Source organism: Megalopta genalis, chromosome 13, assembly GCF_051020955.1.
Source record: "Megalopta genalis isolate 19385.01 chromosome 13, iyMegGena1_principal, whole genome shotgun sequence".
Classification (NCBI taxonomy): Eukaryota; Metazoa; Arthropoda; class Insecta; order Hymenoptera; family Halictidae; genus Megalopta; species Megalopta genalis.
Genome location: NC_135025.1, coordinates 3,375,884 through 3,393,272, shown reverse-complemented (window position 1 = coordinate 3,393,272; position 17,389 = coordinate 3,375,884). Strand labels below are relative to the sequence as shown.

The following is a 17,389-nucleotide window of genomic DNA, read 5'->3' as shown; positions in this document are numbered from 1 at the left end:
GAGTCCCCCTGAAACAGATTGTTCCCATAATTCGCATAACTTCGTGTGAATTTTGCACGACGGGTTTATTTAATCGCGCAGCATCGACCGAATCGGTATTCCGAACATCGTCCATTAATTCCGTCGCGTCTCCCGTCGCGATAATTATTCTGCAATTAAGTGCAGTTCCGAACTGCGTTAAACCGCGAACGTTCGTCCAAGTTCCCATCGACGACGAGTTATCGCGAATTTTCTTCGGCAGTGTCTCGGTGCCCGTCCGACGATAAGCGAGACCAAGGAAAACCCGCCGCTTACAAAGTGTTTGTCGAATTGAATTTCCCCGTAGCCGAGACTGTTCCCAGTTCCACGGACCGACCCGATGGATGGAGTACGAACAGTCAGACCCGCAACTTGCTCGCACAGATTTGCCCTAATCTCGTTTCCCGAAGTCCAGGAACATTCGCGATGCGGCAGAGTTACCTGCGCGCCTAACGAAATTACTATAACGAGGACACACCGTGGACGTTCCCGAGGACGAATGCGCCCCGATCGGAAATAACTTTCGTTCCAATCGTTTCCCGTAGCTGCACAACATTTTTGGCGAACGACGACGGGGTCGAGCACCTCGGATGCCGAAGATTACGATGTCCTTGGAAGTGTCTGCAGTACTTGAACGTTTATCGAATTCGGATGAGTTCAACGAGGGACGGATATCGACGTTTTATGAAACAATTGGAAAGCGATGTGGAAAGATTAGGGTGAAAAAATGAAGCACCCTCGACAATTATAAAGGACACGAAGAATTAAATTATTATTATTATTTATATATAATGTATAAAATACATATTTTATACAAATTTTCGGAATTATATATAATATATTCACCGGAATATATATTTTATATATAATAGTATACAATTATATATTATTAAATTATAAATTAAATACGTGATTATGTATAATATATTACACATTTTGAAATGTTTGGTAGCGGAAGAATTTTATCCACGTACACTAATACTAATACCAATTAATACTAATACTCTTCTAATTTTCTCGTAAATTTTGTCGCAGGTCGAAGACGCGCCGTATGAATTTTCTATTCTCCCACGTTGTTCACCGAGCGGCGCATTATTGAATTCTCCAAGCAATTTCGTTCGGAAGGCGACGACAGCGGGTTCTTATAACGCGAAACGAATATTCCGAGGCTCTTTTGGTCACCGGAAGTCTTCACGCACCCCTTTTGCCACCGTTCCTTTGTCGGCCGATAAACGACCCGGTGAATAGGGGCTACAATTCGGCGCTCCATTGACGTTAAATTGCTTCGAGAAACGAGGCTGCTAACCGTTTTGCCTGACAGTTCGAGGCGCAGCTTAATTGTGCCACGAAACAAGTTCGCCGTCTTGACTACACTTCCGAAAGAGAGAGCCTCTCAGGATACGAAGTGGAAGTTCCAGATGCGAAACTGCCAAGCGCCAAAGGTCCAACTCGTAATGTTGCTAATTCACCATCGCCGTAGCCCATGCATTCGATACGAAAACTGCTGTGTACCTGCAGAATTGGGTGAGTCTTGAAACAACGTACGCTACCTTTGATGATGTATTAATTTACAGAAATTAGCGTAACAGAAACTTATACTGTCTAGGTGATTGTGTTTGGAATCTAGCGAGTAATTTTCACTGATACCGCTAATTGTGAAAAGCTCGCGACGAAGTTATCAGGAAACCGGAGTAGTTGTTCTTCTCGTTGAGTATTCGACGAAGCAGGAAATTAGTGGCGGGCCAGGTGCCACGCGAACAATAAGGAATTTTACGACACCGAACCATCGTTACCTGAAATTCTGACGACGGTAAAAAGTTTCGCGAAGCTGTTTCGAGCGATTTTCGCACGGTTCGCCCGATAAAAGCGGCGCAGATGCGCGTCCGTTCGATCGTGCTTTCTCTAAATTAGTCCGCGAAAGTCTATGTGTTTGTATGAACATCCGCACAGTCTGAATGAGCACGCTCGAACACTGACGGACGGTATTCGAGCCAGTTACGGACACTCGGCACACAATGTGTGCAGCTGTATCGCACGTGCGCCTATTTCACGTGTTTACTTATAAAATGTGGTCCACGACAATGGTCCCCTTTCAATGGCCGACGGCGACGTCAGCGGCGAACAGAAACGAAAGTTCGCGCGCCCTATTTCTAAACCAAGTCGCAACCACTTTTCTGCCCTGTTATTGTATATCTTGCGGACTGGTCTACCGCTGTCGGCGTTACACTTTTCTGGACCAGCTCGCGGAGACAGTAATTAACCCCTTACTTTGGCCCGTTCTTCCCGGCCAACGCGATTAAAACTTCTTCGTCCCCGATTATTTATTGGATCGATTCGGTGCACGTTGGAAATATTTGATTTATATATTTTAGAGCTTTCAAAGCCATGAAATATTTTGTCGGAACAGATGATCGACGAGTGAAAAAGAATTCTTGTTATTTAAACGTGATCATTGGATTTCTCATTGAGAGGAAACAAGTCCCCATTGTGGAACGACGAGTTAGACATAATTAATTAATAATTCCTCGGTTAATTTGGGTTACTGGTTCCATGCAGAATTTTTTCCTTTAATCGTTTTTCATGTCGCTGTCGAAACAAAAGCGCCCCCTTCATGGCACTTCTCCCTTACATCAAAATATTAATATTTTCTTTTTATTATATAATATATTATATTATTATATTTATTATATAATATAATATGTATATAATTATCATATAATATTTATTATTTCGTAATAAAAAATCTCGTTCGACTCAGAACAAACGTTCCGGGAATCATTCCTCCCTAATCTCGGTTTATCCGACTCGTTTGTCCGTTTACCCTGTTCGATCAAGGCCCAGCTGTAGTTAGTTTCCACGAGTGTTAATTGATCCGGGCGGAGCGCCTCGGACATCGAATTGTTTGCCACTAGAGAGTGTCGGTTGAACTTGATCCCTTGGCGCGGGGCGGGACGGGGTGCACGAATCGTCGTAACGAAGCGAAAATCCAGATCGAGGGTCGCCGATACGTTCGACGAGGATCGATCCGTGAAACAGAAAGCTCCGGCAGCTTGCCGGAGCTTGGCCAATAAAGAGAGACAGGGAGGGGTGTAGGAGGAAAGGGGGTAGGCGGATAGAGCAAGAAGCACGCCGGCGAGCGTAAGAAAGAAGGATTTTTCGAGGCTAGATCTTTCGCGGAGATAGCCTGCGTCTGACAAAGCCGGTACGTGACCACTTGTGCCCGGGAAACTTTCCCTTGTATCTTTGGCCACCAACACGGCATCGCGTGTACCTCTTTCTATTTTTCACCCCCGCCCCCGCGCGCCGTTCTCTCGCGCCGCTCGAGATAAGAACGGCGCCAAGGTCCTGCTCTAAATAGCGAACGGTACCTGACCTTCCGACCTCGACCCTCGCCGACGGCACCCGGCGCGACCGCGACGCGACCGATTCAATTTTCGGAAGGCCCCGCGAGCTGGGGGGATCATGGGCAGGGTGATCCTGCCAGGACCCACGCGAGGTCCCCGCGACCGGAAACGGAAAATTACACAGGAATTTCGCGGGCGGCCGGCCGGCTCGCGTGCTCCCGATATGAAATTCTTTTCGAACGATGCGACCTTCACCTTTCGCCTATTCTGCGGCCTTTCACTTCGGATAACGCGAACGCCGGGGAATCGCCGATAAAAATTGATAAGCAGATCGTTTGCTGCATTGTTTGCGCCGGCCTGTGAAACGCTTCTCGACGAAGTCGAGCTTTCTGGACGTCGCACGATAACGATGACGATTTAATGGTTTTCTGGTCAATTTTTATGTTATGCAACGAATGAGCAAGTTTATTGTTTCGAAGCGATGGTAAGAATAATTATGGACTCCGAGTGATTTTTATTCTATTACCGATACCTAACTAAAGACTTAAAGAAATATTGTGTTTGTATGTTTATTAGAGACAATAGGAAACATAAGAATAAACATAACAATGATTAAAAATTATTAAAAATGAGCTTATTATTACTGTAATAATATAAATCACCTGTATAAATAATTATCTTGTAATTATTAAAAATAACCTCAACGGTGTAGAAATTACTTTGAGTCTATAGTTATGCGCATCGCTGTATTCGTGCAATGAGTTTTAAATACCATTTGAGTTCTATTTTAGTAATTTTAGTTACATTTTAGTTATATTAGTTATATTTTAATTATTTCAGTATAGTAATAATAATATCAGTATATAATATTATAGTATGTAATATACTATTATAATAATATAGTATATAATAATAATAGTTTAGTAAGTAATGTAATTATATTACTTAGTTATATCTTAGTTGTTAAATAAAAGTTAAATGAAAGTCATTAAGTCGGTTCACACATAATTTTCATACTGAAGATTGAACTAAAAACAAAGTATCTTTATACACTGAAAGAAACCTCATGGCAACGAGATAAAAAAGTACATTATTAATTCTTATTTCTATACACGATTTCCGTTATTCCGGAGATTTCGAAATGCCATAAATGCGCAAAGATCCACGGTCTAATTACTCGCGAACGCGGATACATCTGCCGTAGAAGTCCGATTAATTCGCAGTCATTCGTCGGCCGTGCGATTCGAAAATTCTTGGTTATCGATGACCGTCCACGTTCCCCGGTTTCATATCCGTTCTGCACCGGACGTCCGGTGTGCTTGATCAAATCGGGTCACCCGGTATAACTGCATAACCTAGCTCATCACAGCCTGTTAGCCGTGCGGTTTGTATTATGGGCATGGCCTGTTGCAGAATTGATTGTCGCCAATCTATTTCGCCAGCCGTACTCGCGTTTCGCGGTCCACTCTTCTCCGGTCTCTCCGCCATTTTATTTTCACCGATGCGACAAAAAAAAATTGTCCATAAAAAAAAGCAGAAGAAAACTCGTTCTTTCGATCGTTTTCATCGATCCTTCCTCGAACGATTTTTAATCGGAGAAAAATGCAATTATCATCATTGCGATATTAACTGATCGTAAATAAGAGTGGCATAGTAATTGCCACAATGGCGTCATATATTGATTATTAACGCATAAAGGAATCGTTCAAAGGGTTCTTGAATTATCTCGGAATTTTGTAGAATCTTCTCCGCTTTTTATCTCGTTCGTTTATGTTGCTCTAAACGATACTAAATTCGAATATGCGCATCTGAAAATGTTAATAATATTTCGCACACTTATTTATACGTCCCACCCCGTATATACCGATAGCAATCGAATTCGAACGAGCAACATATCCGTGCAACGACCTCAAACCCTGACGCAGCCGCAACGGTTACGCAGAATGCAATTTCTATGTGGAAAAATTTTGTTTTTGGAAAAGCAAGCATAGACGAAATAAGCTTCGAAAACGTGCATCCAGCGGCCTTGTTTACCGTAGATATTCCCCTGTTTTTGATACAGCTGTTTCCGCGCGCATTCCCATTTCCTCGAGATCATCGGGCGCGGAGCTTTCATTTGCAAATTGAATTCCATCCGGTTCGATTGGCTGTGAAATGAAAACTTCATCTCAATATCGTTCATGCTAGCGGATGCACATTTGGGTTTTTACTGGCATCGGGCAGCGCACCGGCAAGCTTGTTATCGCGCAATCATTCTTTGGACGTCGGAGTACCGATGTTTCTATGAACAGCAAGCTTTCCTTAACGAGCTCCGCGAATTTAACTACATCGATTGAATTTAAATTAAATTACAAAATTTCGTACGTCTTATTCGATAACTACAAAGTTAATCATGCTCGCGAGAATATACTGAAAAGGCGAGGGGTAGTAAAAATAGCATCCTCCGGAATATAATTCTCGCTCGTTTTTAGAGCGAGTCGACCGTGCAAATTTGTTCGTCGCGCGCGCATTCGAGTTTACAATACGTAGACGCGTTAAATAATAAATAGGCTTCGAGGCAAGCACCAACGAATCGCACGTACCCGACCGAAATTCGAGTGCAATTTTTTGGAATATCGAGGGAGCCGTGAAAACATTTTATTTGAAACTTCGAAGCCGTACTTTTGCGTGCTCTGCGAGTTGTGATACGGGTTCGGCGATGTAACGCGCGGTATATGTATAAAAATGTGAAGGCTGAACCAAATTACGACGATGAAAACGTGTCGTCGTGGAGGAGAAGGGATTCTTTTCTACATAATAGAGAATTCTTCATCTTAATTCAAGGCTCGACTTTTAATTCTAGGTGATGTAAAAGTTTACAAGTTCGGCGAAACTTTAACTTCTCATTTTCACGTAATGGAAAAGTTTCCAGCGTTAACATAGTATCCGATATTGTTCCATGTTTTATTTCGCATAAAAATCCACGGTCTACTCGTCATTATTTATCCGAGACGTTGTCAGACGCGTCTGTATTTACTGTATTCAACAAATGTACAGCTCTTTTACACAACCAAGATCCACACCAGAAAATGTTTAAATTTTCGTCACAGGCTCGGATAAAAAAGTTAAAAAGCAAGAGTTTTTAACTTGAACGAGAATCGCAACTCGCAGCGGTTTTACTCGCAGCCGCGGAGTTTTGCCGCGGATGCGGATTTTTGTCGCGGATGCGGTTTTTTGCCGTGGATGCGGATTTTTGCCGCGGATGCGGATTTTTGTCGCGGATGCGGTTTTTTGCCGTGGATGCGGATTTTTGCCGCGTGTGCGGATTTCTGCCGCGGATGCGGATTTTTGTCGCGGATGCGGTTTTCTGCCGCGGATGCGGATTTTTGCCGCGTGTGCGAATTTTTGCCGTGGATGCGGATTTTTGCCGCGTGTGCGGATTTCTGCCGCGGATGCGGATTTCTGCCGCCGATGCGGTTTTTTGCCGCGCATGCGTTTTTTTGCCGCCGATGCGGTTTTTTGCCGCATGTGCGGTTTTTTGCCGCGTGTGCGTTTTTTTGCCGCATGTGCGGTTTTTTGCCGCGTGTGCGTTTTTTTGCCGCATGTGCGGTTTTTTGCCGCGTGTGCGATTTTTTGCCGCATGTGCGGTTTTTTTGCCGCATGTGCGATTTTTTGCCGCATGTGCGGTTTTTTGCCGCGAGTGCGGTTTTTTGCCGCGGTTGCGGATTTTTGCCGCGGATACGGTTTTTTGCCGCGAATGCGGATTTTTGCCGCAGCAGCGGATGCGTCGAATTCGCGCGCTATTGTTCGAAGGCGAATTCGCCGACTTCCACGGAAACGGGCTTATCGGAGCAGCGATGAAAACCGCGGCGAACCTGTAACGACCGCGTGACTGGTAACTTTTTCGCGAGCCTTAATGGCTGATCCACGGCTATCGCATCGTGGCGCAAACCGCGGGGAACGTCGGTAATCATGTCGGGCATTAGTGTTTGCGGACGATTGGGCAGCCGGAAACGGGCTGGAACGGCGGAAGCCGAGGCGCGAACGATTCGTCGAACTGTCCGCCGACAATCGCGGCTGTAACAATACGCGCGCGCGAAGTATCGCTGACGCAGATTTTCGCGTTTCAGCGTCGATGACGGATGTGCCCGGCGAGCGTCGCCGTTTTTACGAGCGACGGAAACCTCCGAGCCGGAAATTACGCGGAAAGCACTGCTGCCACTGGCAATTATCGAGGCACGAAGCTCCGCCGTCGCTCCTGCTAGAGATTTCAAATTCCAGCGTATATTAGCTCTCGCCCGGTTAACACCGTCCCAAACAGGGATTTAACTTTTTGGGAATCGTCGCGTTTCACCTGGCAGCTCGGTCTCGCGTGAATTGCGGCAGTTATGCGCGTGCCAGAACATTCTCACGGATTTCGGAAAAACGCGAAAATCTTGGCGCGTAATTGCAATTCGGAGGAAGTTTGAGCTCGACGCGTCTGCTTGCGACGATCGATTTGCAGGCGTTAATTGTGCGCGTTGCTGGAAACAATATTATAATATTGCAATATTACTATACCTTGTAGTAATTAACCAGTGAGCTGTGGCGCCTCCATTTCTGTTCATTTTTTGTATCAAATATAGAGGAGAGATTTTTCTGCCGGTCGCAACGGTGTCTATCGATCATTAACCGCAAAGTAGGCCGTGGAATTTCGAGGCATCGATTTCAAGGCCTCGAAATCCTCGACGACGGATGTTCGAGCAGAGATAACAGGCGCCGCGCGATAAATTCGCGGCGCATTTTTGTTTTATACGGGGACATTCATTAACCCGTCGGCGGGGGATGAAAAATGCAGCGGCCGCGCGAACGGGCGCAAAAGTGCTCGGCTTTGGCGGACAGTGACGGCGAGGAAACGGGGAAACGAGGAAACAGGAAATCGGGGATTGGAACGGAGAGACGGGGAAAAATGCGGAGGAAAGCAAATGCAGCAGCGGAACGAACGAGAACGCCGAGTGCTCGGAGAAATGCTGGGAGGAAAGTGGACCGGGAACCGGGGAAACTGCCCTTTTAGGAGAAATTTCGGCTCGGATGACGCTGATGAACGCGCCAGGTGAACGTTCTCGAGGGCGCCTTTCGGAGGGAAGAAGAATCTGGCGGCGCTGGTTCCGGAGTGCAGGCGAATCCCTCCGTGAATCCTTTCCGAAACGCTGACGGAAAATATCGTTGGACGAGTGGGTGCTAGGCGCGCCCTCGAAAGGCGCGATTTCGTCGAATTCAATTTTAATCGCAGCCAAAGCGAAGTTCGAAACCCGTCCTCGGCGTGCAATCTTTGTTGCAACGCTGCGCTGTGGCACCTTTTGCACGATAAGTTGGCCAGAATGCGGTTTTCGATGTGTGTATGCAGTTTTAGGAAGTTGTGATGCTTTGTACTGTGAATATTAAAATTATATTCACTGTAAATATAATTCAATTTCAAACGATATTTGTAATTGATTGTGCTGTTAATTATTGCATTGTTTATGAACATATTGTTTGCTGCAGATCCTATTCAACTTTATACAAAAATCAGGGTTTATAATATTATAATTATATAATCAGGATTTATAATTTTATGATTATATAATTAGGATTTATAATATTATGATTATATAATAAGGATTTATAATATTACGATTGTAAAATCAGGACGTTGATTTTAAAACGAATCAACAGTTTTGTTATAGTTAATTACAGAAATGACTCCAAATCGAGATCGTTGCATTAAATTTTATAGTCCAATGATACATAATTATTATAGTCAGATATCGGAAAATGATTGGCAGTCACGAAAACTAAGTTAAAAAATAATATTTACGTCGGTAGTGTCTGGTTTTTTTTCAGTATCGAATTTTTGCGTTTTCGATAACACGTTTAATTTTAGCAATCTCGCCAATACGAAGAGCGCCGATTTTTATAAAAATCGCACGGAGTTAAATATTCCGGCCAACTTTTTCGGGAAAAGGTTCCACCGTGCGCCGTCACGCCGTGAAGATATTTTTTGGGCAAACAGAAATTTGCTAGCTGCGGGATTTAGGTACGAGAATATGCTGAAAATGCGAGAGCTGGCAAAAGTCGCATCCTCTGGAATATAATTCTCGCTCGTTTTTAGAGCGAGTCGATCGTGAAAATTTGTTCGTCGCGCGCGCATTCGAGTTTGCAATACGTAGACGCGTTAAATAATAGATAGGCTTCGAGGCAAGCACCAACGAATCGCACGTATCCGACCGAAATTCGAGTGCAATTTTTTGGAATATCGAGGGAGCCGCGAAAACATTTTATTTAAAACTTCGAAGCCGTACTTTTGCGTGCTCTGCGAGTTGTGATACGGGTTCGGCGATGTAACGCGCGGTACATGTATAAATATGCGAAGGCTGGACCAAATTACGACGATGAAAATGCGTCGCAGTGGCGGAGAAGGGATTCTTTTTTACATAATAGCGAATTTTTCAGCTTAATTCAAGGCTCGACTTTTAATTCTGGATGCTGTAAAAATTTACGGCTTGGCCGAGCTTAAACTTTTCATTTTTACGTAATGGAAAAGTTTTCAGCGTTAACGCGGTATCTGATGTTTTAGGTTTTATTTCGCATAAAAATCCGCGGTCTACTCGCCATTATTTATCCAAGACATTGTCGTTTAGTCGACAACTGCAACACTGAGCATTCTAATAGAGTGTCCAGTGGACAACGATATCAATAAGAAAAAGTAACAATGCCCAATACCGTTAAAAAATGTTAGGACAACTACAAACAAACAGCAAAAGTTATGTCATACCTAAAAGAAACCAAATTGTTCAGCGAAATTATATAATAACTTAAGGAGCTTATATTGCAAAAATAATATATTATAATAATATATTATTATATAATTATATTAATAATAATATTATATTGTACACATTACACTACATTTAACCCTAAAAACGTTACCCTACAAATGGCCGCTAATCGCCACTAATCAGATGCGACGTGAAACAAATGAAATAAAAATGAAAAAATTACGTTTGAAAGTGAAACGAAATTTCCAAAGTTCGCCCAAATAATTTGCTCTTCGAGCGTCGCGATTCAGGGGGTTGAGACCGAATAAATAAAATAAGGACCACCCAAGTTCGTTGTCCTCCCTCGGACCGCATCCCTCGGACGTCGCTCTTCTCGTGCAGCACGTTCCGTTTTGGGACACGTGACCCGCTAGAATCGCGATCGGTACCACTGTGCGAGGTTGTCGAGGGGGTTGGGCGCCGGGAACCGAGGGGTTGGAAGCGCCGTCGGCCCGTAGTGTCTCCGCAGACAGCAACAACGCCGCCACGCAGCCTATCAGGCCGTGCTTCGCGCTCTCTTGCGCATCGTTTCCTCAACAACCCCCGACTGATTTTCCCGCGCAACCCCTTCGACTCGGCAGCCTCAGTTGCGCGCGTTCCAGGCTGCCAAAACGTTCTCCGGGGCACCGGAAATGCCCGAGAACACCGAGAGAACCTCGCCGAGTATCATCCCTCGACCCTGTTCCATCCCCTAACAGAACTCTCGAATTAATTATCAGCCCTCCGCGTAAAGCTGATCGACGCGCGGAGTGTCCGAGTGCGCCGACCACGGAACGCCGCCGGATTTCGGGTCGAATTCTCCTCCGCAGTGATTAGAATAATATCTCGATGAATCGGCGCGGGGGAGCTTCGCCAGGGGGTTGTTCCGAGGGAGGAAGATAACCGGCGCGCGGCCGGTTCCTCGGGGTGCGATGGGTCACAGTGAATTCGAGGCAGATCCGAACGACAGCTTCGTCTGGTGGAGTGTGTTTTCTTGAGCCTCGTCGACTGCACAGTTCGTTTGTTCTCTCTCCCTCCCTCTCTCTCTCTCTCTCTCTCCCCCTATTTCTCTCTCTCCCTCTCTCTTTGACATTTCGAAAGAGCAGAATTTTGGTCGGTTAAATGGTCCCTCTGTGAGGGTGTATGTGCGAGTAAATTACGAGTGTCACGTTCCGCGGGGAAACAGGCTGGAACGATGGATGCCGCGCGAGCCGGTTCGTTTGATGATTGAAATCTGCAGGAGAGATCGAACGATCGCGTAACGAATCGACGGAAAAAGCTCGACGGTGTGCAACCGTTGCAACGCTCGCCACGGTACGAACGCTGACGTTCCGATAGCTTTCGGTTGTTTCGTGCCGTCCGGAGGACCGTTCACGGGCTGATCCGTCTGTCAAATAGGGGATCGACCGGATGTGTCCACTTTTTACGCGACACTGTCATCGGTTAAGGTGAGTTTCTCGTTTGATTTTCCGGTAGCTGTTCTTTTTTTCTTTTTGCGCTGTTCAGGGACGCGGGATTTTTTAATTGGCGCTCGCGTCGGTTATTTATGATAGGGTTAGGTTCGCGATGGGAGTTCGGTTTCTGGGAATCGTCAGGGGATTTTCGGCATCGTTTTTTTCTGATGCCGTCCAGACATATGGTACCGAGTTTTTGGTAACTAGGTATATTCGACGTTCGTTTTACTTTATTTATTATATTTTTATTTGTTACATTTCTATGTATTAGATTTGTTTTATTGCTTGTTGCACTTATAGAAATACGAAGGCGTTTTTTAGTGAGAGCTTATTATTGGAGAAACGGTTTATAGAACTTCGGGATTGTTTAGGTTCTTTTGACATATGGTTCGGAATTTTTAGTGACAATTAATAATTTCCTATTTTAATCATTTTTCTATCGCCGCGGTATTTAGAATTGGACTGCAGATTTTTATGCACCATGAAAAGTGCCCGTTCGTTGCAAGAAACTGAGATTCGTGAAGATGTTAAAACACAATTATACTTCACTGTAAATTTTGCTAGGAATAAGAAGAATATTTAAAAAAGCTCTCGTTTCTTCGCTTTCTTATCTGAGCTTATAAATGAAAATTTAAAAAATGCATTTGGCGCTTCTCGGCGACTTATAACACGCGTCTCGAAAATTTCATCGAAATCGGTTGACTGCGACACGAGCTGTAAGCAATTAAAGCTCGCGAAAATCGCGTTTCTTCGTTATTATATTGAATCGCGTACAAAAGCAGAACGAATGGCTGCAATCGCCAGGAAAATTGGCCAGCAATCTCGATTATCGACGACCGAAGAAACGTTCGAATCGATGGTCCGACACGACGGCCAAACAATATTTGGAAAAATGTTTCACTTTACTTCGGTTGGGGGGTGGTGCGGGTAAAGAAAAAGGAGATCGTCTTATTCTTCCAGCATCATGGGAGAAAAAGTCGGCAATCCGGTCGCCCCGCATTAACCGGATGGGCGGTTCGACTTTTCAATTAAACCGGGAACGATAAATTCACGTCGACAGGACGAAAACGATACTGCGAGAACGATCGAACTTTTCGCTGGCCGTGCAAGAAATCCGAGGAATCGCGCGGTTGCTTCGGCACGGCGATGACGGGCCAGGGCTTTCTGTCCCTCGTCGATGTCCGGTCCCATTGGATTTTGATTACGTTTACCTGGCAGTAGTCGCCTCTAACTGACGTCCGATGGCAAGTTGCCAGGGCCGAGGGAGATGTAATCGAGTTCTGTAATTGCGAGACGAGTTAAGGAATTTTATCGCAGCTTTTAATCGAGGCTTTGATAGTTTCCAAACGAATTGCGAAATTTCCACCTGTTACCTAGTCAATTGGTAACAAGCGATCACCGATAGACTTGGTAATATTAATTAATTCAGTGGTTTACTCTGTTTTTAGATAAACAATCTAATTTTCTATAATGTGTAAACAAAATATATATATAAATTTTATCCATTTCGTTGCCGAATTTCTAAATATTAGTCGATAACAAGGATACGATTCCACGTCGTACATGGGATCGATTAGACCATTTTCATATAATTATTAGGTGGTAATTGAAATTAATACAGTTTTTACATAAATCCACGTATTTTGATACATTAGCTGACGAATTAGAAATTAAATTACTTGCGACACATTAATATTGAATTATTCAATATTTTCTATAGCAGTATACTCCATAAAATAAATAAAAAGATAACCTTGACAGAATATTGAATTATTTAATATTCTCCATAGTATACTCCGTATCGAATTATTATGACTCGTCGACTTTTATAAATCTGTAAATACGAATGCATAGTAAAATGCGCGTAGCCGCGTGAATAATAAAGTTCACGTAACGAGAAAAAATTGTCCGTAATTAAGTAAATAACAAAGCGTTCCCTGCTGAATTAATAGCACCATTTTCTCGGCTATTAGATAGCAAACGAGTTCAGCATATTTTCCGAAATTGAAGAAGTTTCGCCCCCTTCTCGTTGAATTACTAACGTTAAGTAATTCATAAACCGTTCATCCGTTGCACGAATTGCATCATTTTCTCGGCCGTTAGACGGTAAATAAGTATAGAGCATATTTTCCGATTAAATCGATCGATTAATTCCGTTGTCGAGTTACTAACAAACTTAAATCGTTAATAGTTGATTCGTTAATTTAATTAATTCGAACATTTTCTTACTCGTCGGCTCGCAGCTTTTCAAGCTCGTAATCGAGCTTCGCATAATTTCTAAGCGAATTAGAGGGAATGCCAACCTTCTCGCTGCTTGAACCGCGAAATCTAAAAATGTATCTAGAGTGGGTGTAAGTACGATGCAAAAAAAATCTTATCTTGTACAATATAGGTTAATGCTAAAGGTTCCTGGGGGGGACCAAAAATAATTGCAATTTGCAAGAAAATTTCGCACGCAACACGCGACATTCAGGGTTGTTCGTTTGCACCGACAATAAGCTTCTGTATTAAACACCGCTGGATCACGGTAATTGTCGTCGGTAATGACACGCTAATTTTTGCGAAACGATTTCAGTAAATATTTGAAAATGCAACACAGTTGACGCTCGGGTGACAAAGTTTCGGTAAATACATTAATAGAAATGTTTCAGAAAGCTGAAACAATGCTGCGAGCTTATTGATCTCTGCAGCACACTTATTTTTATACATACATTATTGAGCCATAAGTACCGAGTCGTTCGCATGCTTTCATTTTTCGAGCAAATTTCCTTTTATTTTTGAGGGGGTCGAAAAACCATTCGATCCAATATTTTAACAAGTAAAACGTAGGACTTCTGCGACTCACAAGATTTCAAAGCTACCAAAAAAAGTCAAAATATTCTTTTTCACATCTCTATACATTAAACAATCGTTTTTCATTTTATACTAGGTTGTAGCTTCGTCGAAAATGCTTCGTCCATCAAAGAATGTTAGGACAAGTACAAACAAACAGCAAAAGTTATGTCACACCTAGAAGAAACCAAATTGTTTAGCGAAATTATATAGTAACTAAAAAAGTCTAGATTAAAAAAATAATATATATAATAATAATAATATATTATTATTATTATTATATATAATATATTATTATATTACACCACACATAACCTTACAAACGTTACCCCACAAGCGATCTTTAATTGCCACTAAGCAGTCGCAGCACTAATTAAATATAATTAAACAAAATAATAAGATTACAATTTGGTTTCCATTCGAACGATGCGAATAATAGAAGCTTTCGGAAACCGGTCCGCAAACAACAAGTGAGAGCTGTTTAGCTGGAGTCGCGTTTCCACAGCGCCGGTAACTTCACTTTTCTCTCGTAATCTCAATTATCGCCACAAAGGGCTGCGGCCGTGATTAAACGACGAGTGTCTTCGAATTTCGACGATCTATTACAAGAACCCTGGAATGGAGAGGCAGATAGCCGGTAATGCGACTCGCTTTGAGACGCTCTCAGCTCGTCGGGTTGCGAGGCGTCGTCGTCGTCGTCGACGTCGTCGTCGCGAACCGACGCTTCGACTCGATCCTCCTTATGGTTAAAAGCGTACGTAAGGGCGGAGATGTCCCTCGGGCCGCAACGTTGCGCAATTAGCAGGCTCGAATGGAAACTAATGCCTACGATTTTATGCTTCGCGAACGGCTGACTGCGAGGACTCGCTTGCAACTTGATGATTCTATCAGGTGTGCTTAGGGTGTACAGTATTTCTCCCTAATTTCTCCCTAATTTCTCCCTAATTCGCGCTCGGATCGCGCACAAAAGTGGACAATTTGAGAAGTGGAGATACGATTATCACTTATCTACCAGGTGTGCTTAGGGTGTACAGTAATTTCTCACTAATTTCTCCCTAATTCGCGCTCGGATCGCGCACAAAAGTGGACAATTCGAGAAGTGGAGCTACGCTTATTAATATAAATAATATATATTACACACTACATATAATTAATATAGATAATAAATAACCTAAATAAATTGTCCATTTTTGTTTCCAAGCAGAGCGTCAATTAGGGAGAATTTTTCCGTAACTCAGCATTCGTTTCAACGCAATCGCACGCGTCCGCCGGTACATCGAATTGCGAAAGATAGCGAGCGACTGTTGTTAATTAAGCGCTCCCTAGCGTAACGTAATTATTACAGGAACCTGTTACGAGCTTAAGTGGATTTAACGGAGCTTCGTAATTCAGTGTTTCGTTCGATTGTTCTCCGCGGGAGAAGTTCTTCTATTAAGTAGGTTTTACTTCTTCGAGCATAACCCTCCCAATAACTTATATCGCGTTACAACCACAACCAAGCGGATTCGAGCACCAATCTACTTACGGAACCTTTGAAGATGCTTCCGAATAATGCCGCCGACCAAAGTTATGCAGGCTCAGCAAGGTCAAGCATATTCCGGTGGCCGGGCTTTCAATATATTATAAACGGAGAGACGGAAAGGGGGCGGACTTTAATACTGGAAGCTCCATCGGCTGCGACGAGTTCGAAACTAATTCATGGGTGACACGTCGCACCCTCTTGATCGTAATGAAAAATCGTTAAAAAAATCATAGAAATAAATATGCGATCGGAAACGAAATCAGATCCGGCTACCGTCAACTTCCGAGCATGTCAAGGTCCTTCAAATAATGTATCCTCGAGCAGGGACGTCCTCGGCGAAGATTCCGTAGTTTCGGAACTCCGCCAGCAATAAAGTATGTCGGGGCAGGACGATTCATGGGCGGTTATTATCATCGATCTGGCCGAAATGCACCGTGACACGGTGTTCCACGGAGTCGTGGAACTTGCTCAGACAGGATCAAGAAACGGCTGTTCGCCGGCAGTTCGAGCAGCTGTCACGGCGTACGCCGCGCCGCGGGTCCTGGATTTGCATAAGGTGCCCTGCGAGCGCGCCGGAAATGCCGAATTAAAGGAGTTATTCCGAGCCTTCGAAAGCGTTCTCGCGTTTCGACAGGAAATACGGTCCCTGGCGGCATTGTGACGAGAAACGGAGCCCGGCCTCTCGGCGTTCGGTGTTGGGTTATCGGCGCACCCGAGTCACCCGAGCGCCAAGGCGCCAGAGGATACTGAAAAGTCCTTGCCGCGGCTCGACCGGACCGACGAACGGCTCCACGATATTTATACAGAGTTTCAATCCGTTCGCCAAATTATCTTGTTGCCTCGAGCGGAACTCCGCTGGGCTTCGAAGATAAATTCGTCTCGGTTTCGAAGAAGTTCGAATTAAATACCAACTAGTTTCTTTTTATAAAGAAATTGTGAGGCAGTTGGTCTTGATGATTTTAAATTAATTTGTTTGTTATTATTACGGTGTAATGATTTTTTAAATGATAAATATTTGATAGGGATTATCGTAGTATTCAGAGTGTACAGTAAATTATTGTTATCGTGCCACAAGCTCGAATAATTTAGCGATTTCTTAATTTCTAGATAACAATTCAATTCTCTGTCTATCTAAAAATTAAGATATCACTAAATTATTCGAGCCTGAACTTCAATAATATTAGCTGATAACTAATTGTAACCGATGATTAATTGTAACAGATAAAATACTCTTCCAAAATTGATCATTTCTGTGCACACTTCGATTAGACAATCGGACAGAATTTACTTGACTTTCGAAACATCGAATATCCAAGTCAATGTCCAAGGAATGCGCTGTGCAATAGGAATTTCCGAAAATAATTATATCACATATGTAATTCGTATGTTATACGAATTTCGAGCGGTTCTCTGCAGCGAGCGCAG

At 43.5% G+C, this 17,389-nt stretch overlaps 1 protein-coding gene across 1 annotated transcript in view; it reads left to right on the top strand.

Moving 5' to 3' along the window:
• Positions 1 to 10,653: 10,653 nt before the first annotated feature.
• The window catches only part of LOC117224433 (octopamine receptor beta-2R), a 205,213-nt gene continuing 198,477 nt past the window's right edge, over positions 10,654 to 17,389 (top strand). The window contains exon 1 of the mRNA XM_033477379.2: positions 10,654 to 11,604. The gene's annotated coding sequence lies outside the window, so the exon portion shown is untranslated. The remainder of the gene's footprint in view (positions 11,605 to 17,389) is intronic.